At 41.7% G+C, this 22,249-nt stretch overlaps 2 pseudogenes; both read right to left on the reverse strand.

Moving 5' to 3' along the window:
* Positions 1-6,071, reverse strand: part of LOC128506151 (sialoadhesin-like) — a 70,045-nt pseudogene extending 63,974 nt beyond the window's left edge.
* A 5,904-nt stretch (positions 6,072-11,975) lies between these two features.
* LOC128507015 (sialoadhesin-like) overlaps positions 11,976-22,249 on the reverse strand; it is a 191,344-nt pseudogene continuing 181,070 nt past the window's right edge.

Genomic DNA, 22,249 nt, shown 5'->3' on the forward strand with positions numbered 1-22,249 from the left:
GGAGGCAGCACAAATCTCTCCCATAATTTGTAAGGGTTAACACCTAGAGGGCGCCAAAGCGCCCAAAGACTGGTTTTTGTTATGTTTTGTTTGTAGTTTGTTTTAGTTGGACTTCAAGTCCCAGACTGCACCTCGGTCAGGTGATGTAGGCATTCACCTGAACCGAGGGAAGTAATTAAGTTTATTATAAATAGCCTGGCTGAACTGCAGTCAGGCGTCTAGCTTTTGTTGCCCTTTATCTGCGTTATGTCGGTGTTTGTTTTATGTGTTTATATTTAATAAAAACCTGTGTTGAAACGCCAGCGCGCCTCTTGCGATTATGCCACCCAAACACAGACACCGAGGTAAGAAACGTGACAGAAAGCTAGACCGTAAAAATGGCATAGCGGAGGTCGCTCCCCCAGATGTTTTTTGGGGGGGCGCTATTACCATCTCGTCCGAGCTGGCGGAATGGATACAGGACAGTGAGGAGCAAGGAGAGAGGGAGCTGTTGCAAAGCTGGGAGGGTTGCAAGCTCGCCGAACCGGCGGACTGGCTGGGAGACAGCGAGGAGCAGCGAGAGACAGAGGCGCGGCAAAGCTGGGAAGGCTGCAGGCTCGCCATCCGGCGGAAGCCGTTTAGAGGTGAGGCAGCTGAGGGAAGCAGGTTCCCACGCTCCGACGAGGAAGTACGGGCCAGGGAGGTCGGGTACATCGGAGGCGAACGGGAACAAGAGCCCGAGGAGGAGCGAGGTAAAAAGGAGGATGGGACCCGGGAACTGCTCAAGTTCTGGGCAGAGGTGAATGGGGAGCGCATTCGGGGCCTGCAAGAGCAGGTGGAACAGCTCCAGCACCTGCTCATCCGACTCCACGAGAGCCAAGCAACAGGCTCTGAGCTTCCTCCTTCTCAGCCTCTCATCGACAGTAAGGACGTCGCGCATCCTCTGCTGGACAGCGAGGACTCCGCGCTTCTTCTTCTTCCGCCTCCCAGCTTCGAGGACATCATGCCAGCTCCTCAGCCTGGCCTCGGGGACATCACGCTTCTTCCCCCGCCTCCCGGCTTCGAGGACATCATGCCAGCTCCTCAGCCTGGCCTCGGGGACGTCACGCTTCTTCCTCCGCCTCCCGGCTCAGCGCCGCCGCCCAGCTCAGCGCACGCCGCTCCAGCTCCGCCGCCGCCCAGCTCAGCGAGCGTCGCTCCAGCTCCACCGCCGCCCAGCTCAGCGAGCGTCGCTCCAGCTCCGCCGCCGCCGCCCAGCTCAGCGCACGCCGCTCCAGCTCCGCCGCCGCCGCCCAGCTCAGCGAGCGTCGCTCCAGCAACTGCCTCAGTGTTGGGGGTCCAGACCGTTACTGCTGGGGTGGGAGTCCGGGACCTCCGGTGTCGCTCCGGAGGAGCGTTTTTAAGGGGGGGGTACTGTAAGGGTTACCCCTAGAGGGCGCCAAAGCGCCCAAAGACTGGTTTTTGTTATGTTTTGTTTGTAGTTTGTTTTAGTTGGACTTCAAGTCCCAGACTGCACCTCGGTCAGGTGACGTAGGCATTCACCTGAACCGAGGGAAGTAATTAAGTTTATTATAAATAGCCTGACTGAACTTCAGTCAGGCGTCTAGCTTTTGTTGCCCTTTATATGCGTTATGTCGGTGTTTGTTTTATGTGTTTATATTTAATAAAAACCTGTGTTGAAACGCCAGCTCGCCTCCTGCGATTATGCCACCCAAACACAGACACCGAGGTAAGAAACGTGACATAATTAAGCAAAAGATAACACACAACAGAACATAATCAGTTAATCGAACAAGAGGAAGTCTACGGCAAATCACATTCATCATTATTAAACACAGAGTTTAGCATGGTCGCTTTTCATTTCAAGTTCACCTTCTCCTGGCCTGCTCATGTTGATACACTGCCTTCCACGTTCTCCCTCGACAATTCATGCAGATAAGAACGTACCATACTGTATGTCCTGTCATTTTAGTGATTCAGTGGAAACCTACATGACATAATCAAATCCGTCGATTTTGAAAGTTAGGGTGCACTGTAGTTCCGTAGTGTTATTGTTGAGGATCATGTAGGTGACCCTTCTAAATGACATCGCATGTTTTAACAGGTCAGATTTGCTGCAGATTAAGATTGTTTTTGATTGGGGACACTAGTTTTCCATGGCGAGAGAGTTCTTTCACCAAAATTTTATCTTTAATGAAGGAGGGGACATTAGAGAGGGTCAACTTATTTGATGGTGTTGACAGGGGAAGTACACTGTAGTGAGACCCAGCTATGTCCATCCAGTTTACCACCAGCTCTGTCGCCTTTTCCACCGTGCTTAGGAAAAGCCACGCTGTTCATCCTGGACGCGGCTAGGACATGCTCATGTCCGACCACTTACCTCGCGGCCAGACGATTCTAATCCCGGGCCGGTAGATTAGGGTGTCCAAAAAGTTTTGAAGCTTGCGGACGCCATGCTCTCCAACAAACAGCGACGCACCACACCAAAATCTCTGACTCACAGAGGTTTGGTAAGCTCCCTGCACAATGTTAAATTAATAAGAAAAAGTTCTATTCCTTTTTTAAAAAAGGTAAGAAAATAAAATTTAAATAGCGAAACGTTTGAACTAGTGATGGGTCGTTTATGAACGATTTATTCTTTTTGAACAAATCTTTTATGTGAATCAGTAGAACGAGTTGTCTCGGAGAGTAATTCATTTATTTTCTACTGGGTGCGCATGCGCAAATCATCACAAAACTTTCTTAGGTTATGTATCAGAAACAGATTTGAGCGATTCTTTCTCAATGACTCTTTTACTCCAAGTCTTTGTCACGTGACTCCCATAGACGCTATGCAGTGCAATAGACTCAGACTGTAAAATATGAGAGGAGAGCTACTCATTCTGTTTATTATAATATGTCCTTAGCTGCACTGTAATATTTTCATTACTGGAACTATAGACAAAATGTGTGTATGTAGACGTGTTAGGGATCTGTTTATTAAAAATGCAACATTTTAATTTATTTCTAATCAAAAGAACAAAATGAACTAAATGACTCAAAAAAGATTTGTTCATGTTGATGAGTGAGATTCAAAGAACTGAGTCACTAAAATGATTCAAACTTCCCATCACTAGCCACTCACTCCCTGCAGGTGTACTGACAGAGCCACATCATTACCAGAAGCGGGCCACATCCAGGTGTTATCAGGGCGTGGTCAGCAACAATACTCAGGTAGGTTGTGGCACTTAAAGATACTCAATTGGTATTAAAGGGGCCAAAAGTTTACCACACCATTACAGCACCACCAGCCTGGACTATTGATAAGGCAGGATAAATCTGTGCTTTAATGTTTTAATGAGACTCATCACACCAAGCAACGTTTTTTCATTCTTCTATTGTTGTTTACAGTAGGTGAGGCCATGTGAATTGTAAGCCCAGTTTCCTGTCCTTAGCTGACAGGTGCGGCACTGGGTGTGGTCTTCTGCACATCTGTAGCTCATCTGCTTAAAGGTTCAACATGTTGCGCATTCTTCGAGATGCTCTTTGGCATATCTGAGTTGTAGCAAGCTTAAACGAGTCTGTTCGTTCTCCTCTGACCTCTGGCACCAACAAGGCACTCGAAGATCTGCCCTCACTAGATATTTTAACTTTTTCCCATCTGGCACCAACACCCACATTCAACATCACATAAATCACCTTTCTTCCACATCCTAATGCTTGGGTTGAATTTCAAAAGATCGTCTTGACCCTGCCTATATAAGTAAATGGATTGAGTTTCTGCCGTGTGATTAGTTTATTAGACATTTGTTTTAACGAGCAGTTGAAGAGGTGTACCTAATGAATTGGCCCATGAGTGTGTATACATTTGTCAGGCATACATGTTCTACATGCCGTTAGGGTTGATTGGTACTGTATATGGATCATTGCTGTGTGTGTGTGTGTGTGTATGTGTGTGTGTGTGTGTGCGTGTGTGTGTGTGCGTGCGTGTGTGTGTGTGTGTGTGTGTGTGTATCCTGTTAGTTCATACTGTATATTTATGAAAAACAAACCAGTATACATTTGCAAATGACTCACCCGAGCCTATGAGCAGAAACAGTAGGGAAAGGGGAGGAGTCAATCTGAGTGACATCATCAGTGTGTCCTGTGTAATAATCACAGATGGTAAATACTTTTCAGTTTTAGTGTCATTAAAAACTTAAATCTGCAGTGTGTTCATTGTAAAGCAGTGTGCTGTGTGTTTACAGTTACAGTAACTGTTCACTACAGGTGTGTGTTGTGTGTGATGTACAGTTCAGTGTGTGAGGAATAGGTCAGAGTAAATAACAGTAAATAACAGAGTAAATAACAGAACATCCTCTCATTAATATTAGATTGTTAAACACGTATTCATTAAAAACTTGTTTTTTCTTTCAGAAAACATTAGTCGTGTGACTCTTTGTCATGTGACTCTTCCAAATGTGAAAGAGTCAGATTATTTGTACACACTCCACACAAACTAAATAACCTGAGTGTTTTTAATAGAAATGACAAAAATAACTATTTACATTTGACTATTGCATTGTTTAACGCTTGTATGATATTCATGTCAAACTGAGAACCATTTAAATTTTTTACAAAAAGAAAAATAGAACAACTGTACATTTTCTACCTGAAACTTAATGGCCTTAGTTTATTTTCTGTAATAAATAATTACACACACACACACACACACACACACACACATACACACACACACACACACACACACACACACGCCCAGCACAGAGAAGCTTTCCTCTCACTTTCCCACACTCTTTACCCTCATCATGTGTCCACCTGCAAATCAATTTATGGGACCAGAGTGTGGACCGACGTCCCCATCTTTCCAACGCTGAGCCCAATGTAACTGTAGACGAATTTAGAGGCTGCTGCTTTTTCAAGCTGTATATGTCCTCAAAACCAGCAAGATAAATTCGGGGCTGTCTGTTATGCTGTTTCATCTTATATATAGAACATGCAAATTCATACAGGAAAGCCAGAAGGAGGAGCTGCTGAATGAAACGAGGGGACATGAGTGGTGCTAGATATGTCACAAGGTCTCTTTGGCCACAACATTCAAAAGAAAACTGTCAATAGATGGAACAATCAGAAAAATATGATGGAGCTCCCACCTGAGGTTCTAACTGTGAAGAAAAGGTCCATTGATATATTCCTCCTAGGGAGTTTATATCACTCCATTTCTCCCACTTTATGTTCTTGGCTAACAATGACCTGGTATCTCACAAAAAGGAAAAAGTGGTGCTTATGAGCACTCTATACTGGGATGGAACAATAAGTAGCCGGAAGGACCGTAAGCCAGAGGTCATATTTGACTACAGCGCCACCAAAGGAGGGGTAGACAATCTAGACAAGCTGCTGGCCTGCTATAGCTGGTAAAGAAGAACGCTACAGTGGCCACTCATGATCTTTTACAACAGGCTGGATGTCACTAAGCTTGTAATGCATTCACAACCCAGACTGGAATTAAAGGAAGCTCCAAAGAAAATGGGTTTCCATGAGGAGCTAGGCACGGTACTGGTGACACCCCATATCCAAAGGAGACAACATGTGCCCAGGACCTCAGCTTTTCTAAGCACAGTGAGGAGAATGGCAGATGCTCCAGCTGTTCCACCCTTATGCCTTAAGTCTTGAGTATACTGTAGTGATTTTTTAACATTAATTATAAACCTACGACAAAAAAGTCAACCACACGTCCATTGTTAATTGTGTTGTAGACAAGACTGATTGTAATCAATAAACATATGTTTTCTCTCTATTTTTTAAAATATCGATAAATACAATATATGTTAATATTTTATTAATTAAAATATATTTTTTTTAAACCCCAAATATGTCCCGGGTCAACTTGACCTGATGGTCTCAAAAGTGAAGACATTACGAGGGTTAAACTCATAATGGAATAAATGAGTAATTACTACAATTTAAAAAGTGAAAAAAAAAAAAATCTGACCTTTTTAAGAGATGTTTATCTTCTGCATCCAGCGAGAAAAAAAACCCCAAAACACCAGGAGCAGCTTTGTTAAATTAAGTTAAAATGTGCTGCACATACACACACACACACACACACACACACACTGGCATGTTTCTTCCGCTTTCATTGGTGATGTGGCCCGTCCTTCCTTCCTTCTACAAATTAAGAAACACACTAAACACCCACATATGCAACTTTTTTTCTATTTTTTACAGCCTATTGGTTCATTTATCTATCTGAATGTCACTTTCTGTTACTATGGAAACGGTTAATTTCACTTCCACAATAGGGGAAGCACACCAGTGTAGTCTGTATGGAAGTTATTTTACAGAGTGAACTGGTGATGTGTGATATTTAGTTACTGTTCCTTACATGTTTACTAAACACCTTTTCATTTTATAGAAAACACATAAACATAAAAAAAAATAATAATTTGAACATGAAAAGCTTCTAACTCTAGTCACCGTGTGGATGAAGTCATTTCCTGTGTGCAGTATTTACTGTAGGAGGACAGAGGAACGTAAGAGCTAAAAGTAAAGTAACATCCTTTTAGTGTGTGTTATAGCATTTATCTACCACAGAATCTTATTACATATCCAGCAGGAGATATAAAGCTGTAGGGTTCAGATGAACATAAAACACAAACGGTGGCTCATAAACATTTTTACAGTAATTTAAAATAAAGCGGCATTTTATGCTCATGTATGTTCATGGATTAGTATAAAGTTAGTTAACCTACTGTAGTGAGGAATGTAAAATGTATAAAAACACACACACACACACACACACACACACACACACACAGTACATGATCAATGCTGAGAAGTAAATCAGAAAAAGAAGAAGCAGGTCTAAGGTGAGAAAATTGCACAATGCACACTTCCACCTTTCTTAGAAAGCTTTTGAAACATTTGCAACTTCTAGTCTAGTGTGGGTCACTAGAGTTCACTGTCAGCTCAAGGGTCATTAATCACTATTCATCCTCAATTCGAAGAAAAGGTTTTGTTTTTCATTAGAATTTGTGGCTTCACCTACATGTTTGGGTGCAAAAAGGTCAAATAGATTTTTAAATGCCATAATAGTCATTTGATTTGTGTGTGTGTGTGTGTGTGTGTGTGTGTGTGTGTGTGTGTGTGTGTGTGTGTGTGTGTGTGAGAGAGAGAGAGAGAGAGAGAGAGAGACCGGTGCATAGTCATACAAAACTACAGTACTATTAAATTAAATAATGTTAATGTAGATTGTTGTTATATTCTTATAATCCTCCCCAGATGAAAGTCATGAAAAGGATCAAATGATAGTTTTGACAACAGCATGTTTAAGTGCATGTGTTTTATTTTGATGGATCCAAGTTAATTTAATTACGCTTACATTTTGTTAATAAAACTCTTCTTAAAATTTTGACATATTTTGCGATCATTTTGTATGATTAGTTATAGGTGCCCCACCCATAAAGTAAATAAATAAATAAATAATACTTCATCCCCACATAATCCCCCTTGGTTTGTTTTTTATAATTTAACCATTGACCGGAGGTGCTACCATGATCGTACAAAATGGGAATAAATAGAATGGTCACCACTGGTCTCCACGCTCCCTGGTTGGACTGCAGAGGTACAGGACATAGATGGACGGAAAAAGGTCTTAACTCCATCTGTAACTGGAGATTTACTATCAATCTGTTGTGTTTAAATGTGTGTCTGTGAGAAAGTTAAACATTGACTCATTTTAGCTGAATGATCTGATGAGAATGATTTAATGTTGAATTTGAGAGAAAGAAGGAAATATAAATGTGTAAAAGACAGAAACAGAGACAGATGGTAATGTTAGTTTCACATGCACGCCGGTATTTCCAGTCAACAGCATCAAACAGCTTTTTTACTGACGTCAGAATTACACCTTCTTATAAATTCCCTGGGAGGAATATATCAAAATCCATTAGGTGCATTATCCTTAAAAAAACAAGAGGGTCCCCTGCACCTTATAGTGCTTGGGCCATAATTAACCTGCACTTTACATTTGAAAAGAATCATGACAGGGCAGTGTTTCCGTTAGTGTGTGTGTGTGTGTGTGTGTGAGGAGAAGGGAAAGGTTGTAATTTTAAGAGATGTTATAATCAACATGCTCATGTGGAAGGATAACTTTCACAAACACACAAAAATAAATATATATATAATAAAAATAATAATAAAATAATAAAAATATATATAAACATATTTTTTTATGTATATTTATATATGTGTACACAAACACAAAGTAAAAGATGCTTCACACACACACACACACACACACACACACACACACACGGTCATAGTGTTACAGTAAACAGTACACACATGCACGGATGTTGAATATACAGTATGAGTGAGAGACGTGCACTAGGACCCAGCAGTTGGATTTCTCATGTTAAAGGACTTAGAGAATGTGTTTTAAGAACTGTTATGTAGTGGACTAGTCTAAGTCATAATTTACAGCAAGTTAAGCTAATTTAAACTGTACTAGTGACATCACATTTAAATAATCTCAGTGAGCTGCCAGAAGCAAAACCCTTTTTTTTCCCCGAATACCCAGTTTACAATGTGACATGAGGTTTATGAATTTATACAAATCAGTGATTTACTGGTTAGTCATTAAGGAGGAATGCATACAGCAATGCAAGAGATAATTTACTAGTGATAGTGAGTGGGGTGGACACTTAGGGGCTGCACTTTAATAGATTATTTACCCTTCGTTGAGACTTAGAATTATACAGTGGAACCTTGGATTGCAAGCATAATTCATTCCGAAATTGTGCTTTGTTATGGAATGTGCTAATGTTTTAAGTTGTCATATGTCCCAGCTCACTATTGCAGATGTAATGTGTGAAGCTGAAAACGTTTCAGATATTAGAGCAGAATGCTGCAAAGACCTCTCTTCCTGACATTGCTGCAACATCTGTGGAGAGAGACATTGTTCACATCTGCGAGGCTGATGTTATTCACACCTAAGATGTTTTGTGTAGTGTATCGTCTGCGGGTTAACGCACTTCTCGAGAACTTGTCTGGCAAGCCACAAGACAAGGATATGTATTCTGCTGATTATGGTAAATCTATTTAGGAGCAGTAGAGAGCAGCTTAGTTCATCAGTATTTACCTTATAAGGTTGGAGTGGTTAGTGCTAAGTGGTTAGTAGCGTAAGGGTGTTAGAACATGAGTCATAGGACCAGGGTATAAAAGAGTTCTGTTGTACTATGATGATGTTCTTAGGCAGTGTTACCAGGCATTGGTAATTTAAGTTCACAAGACTTTGTGTTCTTTTATTGCCCTTTAAACTTTTTGCTTAGTTATACTTATTTACCATATATTGCTTTTCTTTGCTAAAGTTTTAGTTGATTGCAAAATAAAATAATAAAAGGACAGGCTCCCATTGTGAGGTTAGTACCCCCAGTACTGTGCAGTTTGTGTGAGTTTTTTCTGTTCGGGAACAGACGATTCCGGGGACTAAATTTCCATGAACACTTTTAAAGGTGAGTCTTGTGCTGACCTTTATAGAATTTGACACCGGTAATGGTTCGTCCTTTGCAGACAGATATTTCCTATTTAAGTTGGTGATTAGCAAATGTTTATCAAACGCAACGCGATTTTCCCCATGAGAAATAATAGAAATACAACAATTAGTTCTACAACCCAAAAATATTCATATATTTAATTATTTAAATTTTTTTAACAAATCTTAGTTGTAGTGATTGAGACCAGAGAGAGAAGAGAAGTAAGGGGGAAAGAGGACTGCTGTGTAGAACACACGCACACACACGGACACACCTCTGCATGAGCACACGCGCACACACACACACACCTCTGCGTGAGCACATGTGCACACCCCCACACGAGCATATACAGTGCACACTTACAAACAAAACACAACTCTGCATGAGCACACCCACCTCCATGCAAGCATACACACACCACCACCGCGCGAGCACACACACATACAAATACAAAATAAAAGATGCTTTAGAGAATAACCATTGTCTCAGTTGTGATCATGTGATGCTCTGCATCAAAACAAGAAGCGCATGCGTGCCACATGATACTTGATGATCTTGCTCGTTTATCAAGACAAAACTTATTACATATTTTTTGCTCGTCTTGCGGAATACTCGTAATCCGAGTTACTCGCAATCCGAGGTTTCATTGTACTTTGACTTTGCAAAGTTGGTATGAGAGCGCTCGATGCCCCTCGTGGTGTCGGGTAGAGAGCCAACAGGGTGTTACAAATACGTAAAACATTAACTCCAATTCTACAATAAAAGCAGTTCAACATTAACACTAGCTGTGTTAATTAAATCTCATTTTGAATAGGCATGTAATGGATTTTTTTAATTATTTATAATAGTTGGTATGTTTATTATATAATAAACTGTCTGCTAATCTCACTTTATGATATGATTTTATTGTACAATAGATCATTATTATAACACTCTTCCTTTTTTTGCTTGGAAAAGTGTATTAAAGTCATGGTGTGTATCAGACTATAATAATGATTCAAATTCAGTGGCTCGCACCATCCTAACCTCCACCTGTCTCTACACCACAGTGTATTAAACCTCGTTATAAATGACTCATACTGAGTGTTTGTTCTTCATACTTAAGTTTATTGTGTAAAATGTTTAAAATATCAACAGAACAAATTTTTGTACAGCATGTCAGTTTTCCTGGTTAACCCTTACAGGTTGACGCCATCGTCGATGATGACAATCACCCTTTTTTCCTCTCAAGTGTTTTTGTAAATTGATTTATATTGTAGCAGCCCAGAACAAAATTTTTACACAAACAGTAGATGTTTTTTAAAAAAAAAAAAAGTTTATTGCCATAAAAATTTTTGTAAATAAATTAATGTTAAAAATAAAAAAACAGACTTATGTCATATTCTCATCTCCACACACGTGTTGAAGCCCCGCCCCCACATTTTACGCTCCATTCACATGCAAGATTTGTGTAAACGACTCCATTCAGATGTTCAGTAAGTAAATGCTAATTGTTGTGTTGCTTGTGAGGAGAGATGTGCTGATGCATTTTCACTTAAAAATTCTTACACGCATGTAAGGATCCTCTCAGGGAAAATGACTCGTGGCATGAATCCACACGAAACATTTAAGTTTCAAATAATGATTCAACGCTGGACACAAACAGCAAAAAAATCATGATAATAATAATTAGAATAATAATCATTACGCTTTATTGCTGTTCGTGTCCAGTGTTGAATCATTATTTGATCACGAATGACTGGAATGATAAAATAAAGCTGCTCACATCGCTTTAAAAAATGCAGTGTTTATTAAGCAAGTATATATTTGAGCTCTGTTGTTTTTCTGTGCTACTGATTTTACATTTTGCTTTTTGCTGCCCCTTTTGTGATCTGTGTATTTTATGACAGAAACAAAGCTGCTCATATCAGCTTAAATCAGCAGCGTTTTGATCACATGTGAGATGAAAAGTCCAAAGTAAAACTGTGGACCAAAAACAGCAGCTTTATTTCATTCATAAAACACTCAGATCACAAACAACAACACAGCACAATGCATGGTGTCTGTGAACATCTAAAATGTGGTTGTGAATAAGCCTTTTAGTGAATGTTAAATGTTCATGTGAACCTGTGGCGTGCCGAAATAGAGATTTATAAGATATTAATTTTTTAAAATGCAGTTTTACTTCACATAATCCCCAGAAAGACAACAAACACAGATTTATACTCGCTAAATCAGCGCTGCCTTTGGTGCGGTGTGAGCCACTTTATTTCAGTCTTAACATAGTATTTTTTTTTTTTATTTCGTGTGTGTGTGTGTGTGTGTGTGTGTGTGTGTGTGTGTGTAAGAATGTTATTTTAGTGTATGTTTCATTATGTATTATCTACTATATTGGTAAAAATGTGAAATTTACACAAATTTAAGAAGAGCGCTGAATCACTGCAGGTCTTCAGAAAGGCCTCAGACCCCTCAGGGTTGTTACATAGAAATCAGATGTAATTATTAAATCAGGACAGAAACCTATAGGACACATGTAGAAAAAGAGCCATCAAAACCACAAGCCGTCACATACAATACACATATATACTCTCTCTCTGTCTCTCTCTCTCTCTCCATCTCCATGGTGTTGAGGTTGATTAACTCACTTTTCCTTTCTTGCACTCTAAGAAAAGGAAGTTTTACAAAGACTTGAGGATATATCAAACAGAAAAATGAAAAAATACAATACATTATTTTCTTTGTGTGTGATCACAAGATAAAAGTTACATAACATAGCAGTACTTTACTAGCATTACACCATTGTGAACTTAACTGCTTAACACTGTGACCTAAACCTTGTTATTTTGGACAGAGCCTGGTGCTGAATCCAGTGATTACAAGCAAAGTGATGAACAAATAGAAGCACTTACTGTTAAAGTGTCATAATCAGGAGAGATGGACTGAGGGTTCAGAGATGTGTACGTGTCATCAGGAGGACTCGACTTAACATTCTGTGTGAGAGAAAGAGAAATAAATCATGTGTTCATCATTCTTAGTGACTTTATCCAGATCTGAATCCCTGTGTGAAGTGTGTCTCTGAAAATACTTACTGCAAGTGTGTGATACACATCACTGAAGGACCTGGTCTGAAGATCAAGACTTGTGTATGTGTCATCAAGTGGACTTGAGTGAACGTTCTGTGTGAAGATTATAAAAAAATGTTTTTTGGTGTTTTTAGAAAACCCTAAACAGCTGAATGTCTCAGTAAATAAACTCTTTCTCAGGTTGCACACAACCTAGCACACAACATTCACTACTATAGCTATGTTCACTGATAAGAGCCTCGACCCTGGTATTTCCTCGTGTTCATTATAGACTGTGTCTAGAGTTGATTATCACTTGTACATGCAGGTACGCATGGGGTTTAATTTTGCTGTTGTACAATAACTGGAAGCAGAAGATCACACTGTGTCACTCTGTCCTGTTACAGTTCACTTACCTGACCAGACTCGACAACATCATCTGAACCTTCTCTTCTCTTTTTTCTAAGAATGAACAATAATCAGATTATTCAGGTCATATCACAGACAATTAAGCAAGTTGATGGTGTAAAATACACTTACCTTATACATAAAACAGCAATGAGGGCAAATAAACATCCACATCCTCCTGCGATTACAAGAACTACATACAGAACCACACAACTGTCCCCTGTGTGCAGCGGAGATTACTCATCTATAACTCATTCAACTTTATCAATGCTAAAATTTGTTATTTGTTATAATAACTGAAATACCATTTAAAGTGAGAGGCACCGCAGCGGCTCTCTGAGTCCCGTATTTATTCTGAGCCACACAGTAAAACCATCCACTGCTGTTGGAGCTCAACGTGAAGCTGTAACTCTGTCCAGATCCTACAGGTGAGCTTTCATTCACCTTATACCAGGTGTAGAGCTCCACAGGTGGGTTAGCATCACTGCTGCAGGTCAGAGTCACCAAACTGCCCTCCACTATCTCACCAGAGCGATTGATGGACACTAAGACACTTTTGGGAGGATCTAGAGACAGAAAAAGAAATATGACGGCGGTTTAAGAACATTAAATTAAGACCTAGTGACTCAGTGGATGATGGCCAGCTGCCTGCACAATTAAACACTTACACAAAACATTTAATGTCACTTTATCAGAATATTTCTCTCCATATTGATTCTTGGACTTGCATTTGTACTCTCGACTGTCCTCAGAATTGATCCTGTTAATAGTGTAAATTATTTCTTTGGTTTTAACCAAATTTCCTTTAAACCAGTTATACTCCACAGGTGGGTTAGCATCACTGCTGCAGGTCAGAGTCACTGTTCTGCCCTCCATTATCTCACCAGAGGGTCTGATGGACACTGAGACACTTTTTGGAGGATCTGAAACAGACAAAGAAAAAATACAAAGGAAACATTTTAAGGATCTTATAGATTGCTGAATAAAGATGGTGTATAATAGATCAGAGTGAATCATCATTAACTCACACAGGACATTCAGAGACACAGCACCAGAGGACTGACGTCCATGTTTATTCACAGCCTGGCATGCGTAATCTCCACTGTGTACAGAGCTGATCTTGGAGATGAAATAAAATTGTCCTGTTCCTATAGAAGATCTGCCCTTAGACCAGGTGTAGAGCTCCACAGGTGGGTTAGCATCACTGCTGCAGGTCAGAGTCACTGAACTGCCCTCCACTATCTCACCAGAGGGACTGATGGACACTGAGACTGTCTTAGGAGGATCTAGAGACAGAAACATGAACTGTACATTGTTAAAATGTATCCTTTATTTTTTATAACCAGATGATGAAAGACATCATTACTTCATGTGTTACTGCCGGATCACATTAATTTATCAGAAAGATTTAGCTAGTGTGCTAGTATAAAACTATGCTAATAGACATTAATACTAATCTAATGTTCTAGTGTGCATGTACAGTATGTAAGCATGCTAATACACATACTGTACTGTACAAGCCAACATTCAATTATTTTGCAATGCAAGCTTGTTAGTAAATTAATAACCACTTAAAGATTTCCACTGAGCATTTATGCTAATACACTTTATTGCTAATGTTTACATTTTTACAGTGCAAATATAAAAATACACTTGTATGCTCATATTCTACTGTGTCTATATTAAGCTGTCTAAAGTCATACAGTGAAACTTTATATTAACTGATGACTTGTTGTTTACAGGACAATAATTTAGAGCAATATCATAACATATCTCTGTTACTTTACTGTTAGTTACAGCTTTATGACTGAGGGGCTTCATTTCTACATCTGGATTCAGCATGTTTATTGTTGATAGTTTTATGAGTGAATGAATAAATCTGTACTTACACTGGACATTAAGAGTGACAGCAGTGGAGCGATAACTTTCTCCCTGTACACCACAGCTGTAACTGCCTGCATCCCTCTGACTGACTGATTGCAGACGGAGAGGGTAAGAGGAGGAGATGAAGGATAAAGAATATCCAGGTTTGTACCAGGTGAATGTTGGAGTGACAGTCCTTCTGCAGGTGTTTTTACATGTGAGAGTGACGTCATGTCCCTCAACCACACTATCAGGAATCGTCTCCACCTGAAGCTCTGTGAAGGAGAGGAAAGAGGTCAAACATGTAGTGCAGCCTGTGGGGATAACTGTCAGTTACACTGTTATTATCTCTTATTATTATTATTATTATTATTATTATTATTATTATTATTACTATAATATTTTTATTTGCAGTCAAAATTGTGTACACAGACAGCCCTCTCTTTTTTTTTCAGGTATTTTGTTAATTTCACTTGGAGAGCGCTGTATAGTGGGTTACTTATTTTATATATATATATATATATATATATATATATATATATATATATATATTGTGGCGTGGGCGGGGCGGCGGCTGGCGACCGGCATGCCTTGCGGGGATGTCGGTGTGTGTTCACCATGTTGGGGAAAGGTGTTTGGGTTGGTGGCTTCGGCCCTGTTGTGTGTGAGGGGTGTGTGACGTGTGAAATGTGCTCCAGTTCAAGCTAGTGCTGAATTGGATGTAGGCTCCTGAGTGAAGGTGCTGCTCATGCCATATATGCTGTGTGCTTAATAAAGTACTCCCAGCCATTTGCATTGGGTAGCAAATAAGCTCACTCGTCTCCCCAGCATTCTTCCCGGCGTAAAAAACGCTACATTGGTGTCAGAAGTGGGATGGAGATTAACGGGTTCAAGCGCACAAAGGAGGACCTTCTAAAAATCCAAGCAGGCCGCCGAGTAGCGGAGCGACTACTCGCGCTGAAAAAGCGCTTTCCTGGCGGAGCTAGCGCGAGCACACAACGTCCACCAACGCGGAGCAGGAAGCAAGATACAGCTCCGTGCGCCGTTAGCCGGCAAAGCGACCTGCCGTTGCGCGAGGTCGAGCGCGCTGAGCCCATAATGGCGGCACATCACGGCGAAAGAGCCGAGCGACCGCCCGCAGCTCAGTGGCGCTCGGTTCGTGAACCTAGCCGGGGACAGGGCTACCCGTCGCGGCTAGGCAACGAGCAGCTCTCCGACGTTTCGCGGCGAGGCGACGGCGCGGGTGACCGTAAGGAGGCGCTGCGCGAGGCCGAGCACGCTGAGCCCATATCGGCGGTACATCACGGCGAAAGAGCCGAGCGACCGCCCGCAGCTCAGTGGCGCTCGGTTCGTGAACCTAGCCGGGGACAGGGCTACCCGTCGCGGCTAGGCAACGAGCAGCTCTCCGACGTTTCGCGGCGAGGCGACGGCGCGGGTGACCGTAAGGAGGCGCTGCGCGAGGCCGAGCACGCTGAGCCCATATCGGCGGCACATCACGGCGAAAGAGCCGAGCGACCGCCCGCAGCTCAGTTGCGCTTGGTAGGTGAACCTAGCCGGGGACAGGGCTACCCGTCGCGGCTAGGCCTCGACACCGCCTCCGAGATTCCGCGACGACGCCGAGGCCAGGGACCGCCGGACTACCGCTGCAACGTTCTCAGGCCTGAGGGACAGCGTACACCAGCAGCCGCTAAGCTAGCGCCGGGTGGACGGTTTGGGAGCCCCACGGGGCTTTACATCGACTGTGTGCCGGACGGCGTCTTACTGCGGGCGCTCGTGGACACCGGCTCCACTGTTTCCCACGGGTTGTGGAACTGTGAACCGTTCATCGCCAGGCAGAAGGGCCCCGCCCAGCGCTCGCGGGCACCGCAGCAAGACTTTTGGGTGGGGGCACCTATGGGGCGAATGGGCGTGGACACTCACAGCCAGCTCGGCTCTCCGATGTCATCTACCGGGTGCGGTTGGCAGGGCGGGCACGAGTTTTGCCCCACCGGGACCGTCTTGCGCCTCCACAGCCGCACGCCGGGGAACCATCGAACTATGGAGGCCGGACCGCCTCAGGAACCCACCGCCAGCGCCGACCGCCTCCACGCCTCCGAAAAGGAGTTCGTCATGGTGACCAGGGACGGTCACAGCTCGGGTGGGGGCAGTGTGGCGTGGGCGGGGCGGGGCGGCTGGCGACCGGCATGCCTTGCGGGGATGTCGGTGTGTGTTCACCATGTTGGGGAAAGGTGTTTGGGTTGGTGGCTTCGGCCCTGTTGTGTGTGAGGGGTGTGTGACGTGTGAAATGTGCTCCAGTTCAAGCTAGTGCTGAATTGGATGTAGGCTCCTGAGTGAAGGTGCTGCTCATGCCATATATGCTGTGTGCTTAATAAAGTACTCCCAGCCATTTGCATTGGGTAGCAAATAAGCTCACTCGTCTCTCCAGCATTCTTCCCGGCGTAAAAAAACGCTACAATATATATATATATATATATATATATATATATATATATATATATATATAAACTAAAATATACAACTAAATACAACATTTAATGAATTAATTAAATATAACATATAACATTTTACTAAAAAATTAATATTTAAAATGAACATACAGTAGCAGGTAAAACAGATGATTCCATGATAAATTACATGATGTAATCTGAATGTCATGTACCATTTTACCAGGAATTCTAATGAAGTTGAACAGAGACAACAAACAACAACCTGAATGCACCTCTGGACTGAGTAATAAACTCCTTTTCTACATTTTGCTGCATTTATTTTATCACACAAAGTACTTACACTTATTTATATATTTTTGTGCTTTCTTTTTCACTACATTTCTGCATGGAGCTGCTTTACATAACCACAGTAGTGTATTTGAAGTATTTGAAGGGTGTAATATCGCCCCCTGCTGACTATTGAAATGTAACTGTATGATAACTAGCATTAGGAGGGTTACAGACAGCAACAAAACAGCACATGCACAGTGAAGAATTTGAATTTACATATAATATTCTATTTACAATTATTCATTAGTAATTTGGAGCATTTTTACTAACGTGAGGAATAAAATAAATGAATTAAATAATAAATAAATAACTAATAAGTAGATGTAATAAAAAAGTCTTTAAAACAAGTTGTTTGTAAAACAGTGATGAATTTCACTTAACATGCACAGTGCTCCATTAAAACACCAAATATTCTCAAATGTTGTAAGGTTATCTGTTTTCGTATAAAAAAACATAATTGATTAAAACCCTTGATTTTTTTTCTTAGTGCAATTGTGACGGCCAACACACTATAACTTTCTTTTTTTTATCGATTTTGATTCTTTGACTTAAGTATATGCCTATTTTTGCTCAGCCCACAATGTAGGTCAGCAGTTTACTTATTTCTTTTGTTTTCTGGGTATATTTTACCCCTAGGATAAAAGTCTGCAGTGAAAAAAATAAAATCAATAAATAATAATAGAGTAAAACGGTTGCAATCTAAAGCACTCTGCAAAGGCATGAAACATAGTCCCTTTCTGCTCCCAAAAAGGACATCCTTGTTCTGTGTTGTGGTACAAGCATGAAGTAAAAGCACTGACCGCTAAAATACCATGTAAAATTCTCCACTGCAAGAAGCTGTTCTTCCTCAGTTAATCTAAGAATCGAACGCCAAGGTGCATAAGTTTTTTAAAACTTTAACACACACTTTCCAAAATTCCCCGGGACCCTGTTTTCAAGATTTTTGCAGTTTAAAAAGTGAGGTGTGTGAAGGAGTGTGAGGTCAGTGAAGGGGTCTTCCTCATCCAGTTTTTCTGTTTCCTCACAGTACTCTTTAAACATGTCTTTCTTCTCTTGTAAGTGAAGACTTTTCCACTGTTCCAGTTGTTGGGCTTAAATCATCTTTGATTTCAGACCAAGTCTTTCTGCGTTTTTTTTTTCAGTTTTTGCCGTACTCCGTATCTGTATTCCGTACCGATCAATGCCTCAGAAAGCGAATTGTTTACAATGTCCAGGCATGCTCCATGGGTTAAAGATTCTTTTGGAAGCCATAAAGTTGACATTGTGTTATGAGGTCTCTGTATTTTAAAATAATTTTATATTGTAAAAAGGTTACGGTAAAAATATGGAAGTTTTGAAAAGTCCAGTTATCTTTGGGTCCATTAGGAAAAGGGTTTTGTCCATCTTTAGGTTCTAAAATGTCCTTAAAATTGCACAAGTTACTGCATTCCAGCTCAAACAAGGTGAGGTGCCTGGATTGTCTATGCAAATTGCAGGAGAAAGGTGGCGATTCTTCTCTGCAGATGCACTAAACCTTGTCCCCCCTCATCCTTGGGTAGATAAAAATACTCTTGGGCAGTGAGTGAAGCTTGTCCCGAAAAAAGTCTACTAGAGTCGATTGTATTTTTGTTAGCACCTCTGCAGGTGGGTCCACACATTTCACTTTGTTTAATAAAGAAGAGGCCACTAGGTTGTTTATAACCAGTACGTGTATAGGACGTTACCTCTATAGGACATTTTGGGGGGTTAGCCATTTTTACTTTTCCAGGCAGCCTTTTATTTTTTCAAGTGATCTTTCCCAGATTTTTTGTGTATATGTGTTGTCACCTAAGTACAGTACAATCCTAAGTACTTGACTCCCCCCCTTGTCCATAGAAGTCTTTCTGGCCGTGTTGCTACATGATCAGACCAATTCCCGATAAGTCCTGCTTCACTTTTTGTCCAGTTTATTTTTGCGGAAGCAATTTTTTTAGGAAAAAAAGTCCTTTAGTACCTTGATTGTTGCCTCAATGTCTCTTTGTTTGTTTAAATTTAAAATAATGTCATCAGCATACATGTACGCTGATAGAGAGTTTCTTCTCTTTCTGGGATTGTGATTCCATTATGTTCAGTTCGTAACTTAACTGAAGGCATAAAGCATTCCTGACAGTGATCATCCTTGTCTGACCCCCCTGTTTATTTTAAAAGAAGAACTCAAGCCATCATTAGCTTTCAGCACACTCTCAATGTCATTATATAAAACTTTTATTTTTATATTAAAATCAGAAATAAAACCAAGTGAGCGGGTTTTCCAAATATGCAGTACGTTTGGTCAGTGTGTAGCCTTGCCGCAAGGGGGCAGTAGAGTGAGGGTCTGGATAAGGGTTATATCAGATTGTATCTTTTTGTAGCTTACTTACTGAATAATTTAAAACTTTTGTGACACTGAGAGTGTGCTGTTAACACAACTGTTTAATTTAGATTTTACCAAAATCCCATCATTGTTGCAGTGTTTTAAAATCTGACTTCTTCTTTTTAAAATTAAAAAAAAAAGAGAGGAAAATTATCTCTAAAAGCTTGTTGTCTTTTCCAGTTGTGGTGTTCTCACTGGTTGTTTATTGATGTTTTTCCTTTTCCTGGCCTGCTTTGGTTGTTCCATCGCCTTCCCTGTTCTCCTTCGCCATCTTACCCGAACAAGCACAGATCGGATGTCCCATCTTTCCACATCCAAAGCATTTTAGTGTTTCAGTGGAGACATACAATATGGATCATGTAAGTGAATCATTTGAGCAACATAACGAGTTCCCTTTCAAAGGCTACACTCGATGCTGCGTGAAAACGCTATGGGAAACATCTTGTCATGTTGCCGGTTGTGAAGCATGTGTGTATCAAACACGCCAAATTTTGGCTTATATAACCTCGGTCGGGTGACGTCATCTGATGAGACGCACCTGCAGGTTATAAATAGGAGTGAACCGGAAACATTCCTCAGATCTTTTGTCTTCACTGACCTTGTTGTGTATGCGTGTGTGTTTAAACCAGCAAAATAAGAAAGTGTTTAACTCACCGATATGGCAGAGTTTTAATTGAGATATCCCTCCGTGTCTAATAAACACATATCGGAGGGCGATCTCTACACTTTACTGCTTCGAATAAAGTGCTCGCGCGCGCCCCGCATTCCTTGAGAAGCACCGGGCCGCGGCGCATTTCTGGGGCTTAAAACGCGTGTATCCAGCAGAGCTGTGAAAGACGGATTTAAAACTCCTATCTCTCACTTCCTCGTTGGATTGGAAAATCCCTCTGTCCGCTCGCAAGCGCGCGCTGCGCTTCTTGTGAATGGGCAAGGATAAACATCCTCTCTCGCTCCGCGGAGATGAAAATAGCACCCAAGCACTTAAAAAAAAAAAAAAAAAAAAAACATTAGACGGCAGGTTCTGTCGGGTGGCCCGGGGGCGGAGCCTCAACAATGCTCTCTCCCTTTTTCTTAGCAATCTCCATACGAGTTAACCCTTTCATGGAGTAAGCTGTATCTATTCTGTGTTTTCCTGCCATCTACTTTATTTATTTGTTTAAATATAGTTGAGGTGGAAGCACGGGGTTATATGATGACGCCCAGATAGAAGAGACGCTTCCAGGCTCTCTCTCTCCTGGGACATCATCCTCCCTGAAAAGCTAATACTTCCTTTCAAGCTGTGTAGACTTTTATCTTCCCTGGAGGGAAAAGCTTTTCAGGCAGCAGGTCTGGTTGGTGCTCCATTGCACACCATGACGGTTTTGCAGGTCTACCAGGCTGACCTGCTGAGAGACTTGAGTACTGGCGGGGCTCTTCAAGATAGGACGTTCTGAAATAACGCCTGGCCACAGACTTATGGCTTGAATCTCAGCGGCATCAAGCATAGGATCGCGCATTCCTCCTTGATGCCCCTATTTCGCCTTCCGGCCTGTTTGGCGATGTCGTTAACTTGTTCGCCACTAGGTTCATGAGGCAAAGTTATATGAACAAGCCTTCGGAAATTCCTTCCCCGCCGTGCTCAGGAGTCAGGACTGTCGGCCACCCAGTCTCAACCGGGTCTGACGCTTGCAAGGCGTGAAACACACAAGGAGAGTGTTTTTGAGCCGGGCACCCCCTCGTAAAGATTGGGGTGCGTCGTGCCTGCACTTCGCAATCCGCCTCAAAAGAGCTCAGACTGGCATATTGTCTTCTTCACAAAGAAGCCCTGAGGTTCATGTGCCCAGGACAATGGGGAGAGACACGCAGAATTCCTTTTGAGAATGAAGTGTTCTCCCTGGCACCCCAGGAGGTCGGTGTTTTTGCTCCGCCACCACTGGTGTTTCGGGCAACACCAGTCTCCAATAAAGTGTTAGCTCTTCGGTTTTTCCTGCCATGTTTCAGGATGCCGAACATGTAACATTGCCCCCCCGTTTAACCAAGCCGCCGAGACTTTTGCCCCTTTCAGAGAAACTGGCAGCGTGGAAACTACTGCCAAGCATATCTCCTTGGGTACTAAGCACTGTAGAGAGAAACTACAGGATGCAGTTCTCACATCACCATCCGTGTTTCAACGGCGTGGTCTCCACTTCCGTGAAACCCGGAAAGTGCGCATCTGCTGACAGAAGTTGTTGGGAAATGGGGCCATGGAACATGTTCCCCCTACCAGACAGTGAGTCAGGCTACTACAGTCGGTATTTCTTGGTTCCCAAGAGGAAC

The sequence above is a fragment of the Clarias gariepinus genome, chromosome 18 (genome assembly GCF_024256425.1).
Source record: "Clarias gariepinus isolate MV-2021 ecotype Netherlands chromosome 18, CGAR_prim_01v2, whole genome shotgun sequence".
Lineage (NCBI taxonomy): Eukaryota > Metazoa > Chordata > Actinopteri > Siluriformes > Clariidae > Clarias > Clarias gariepinus.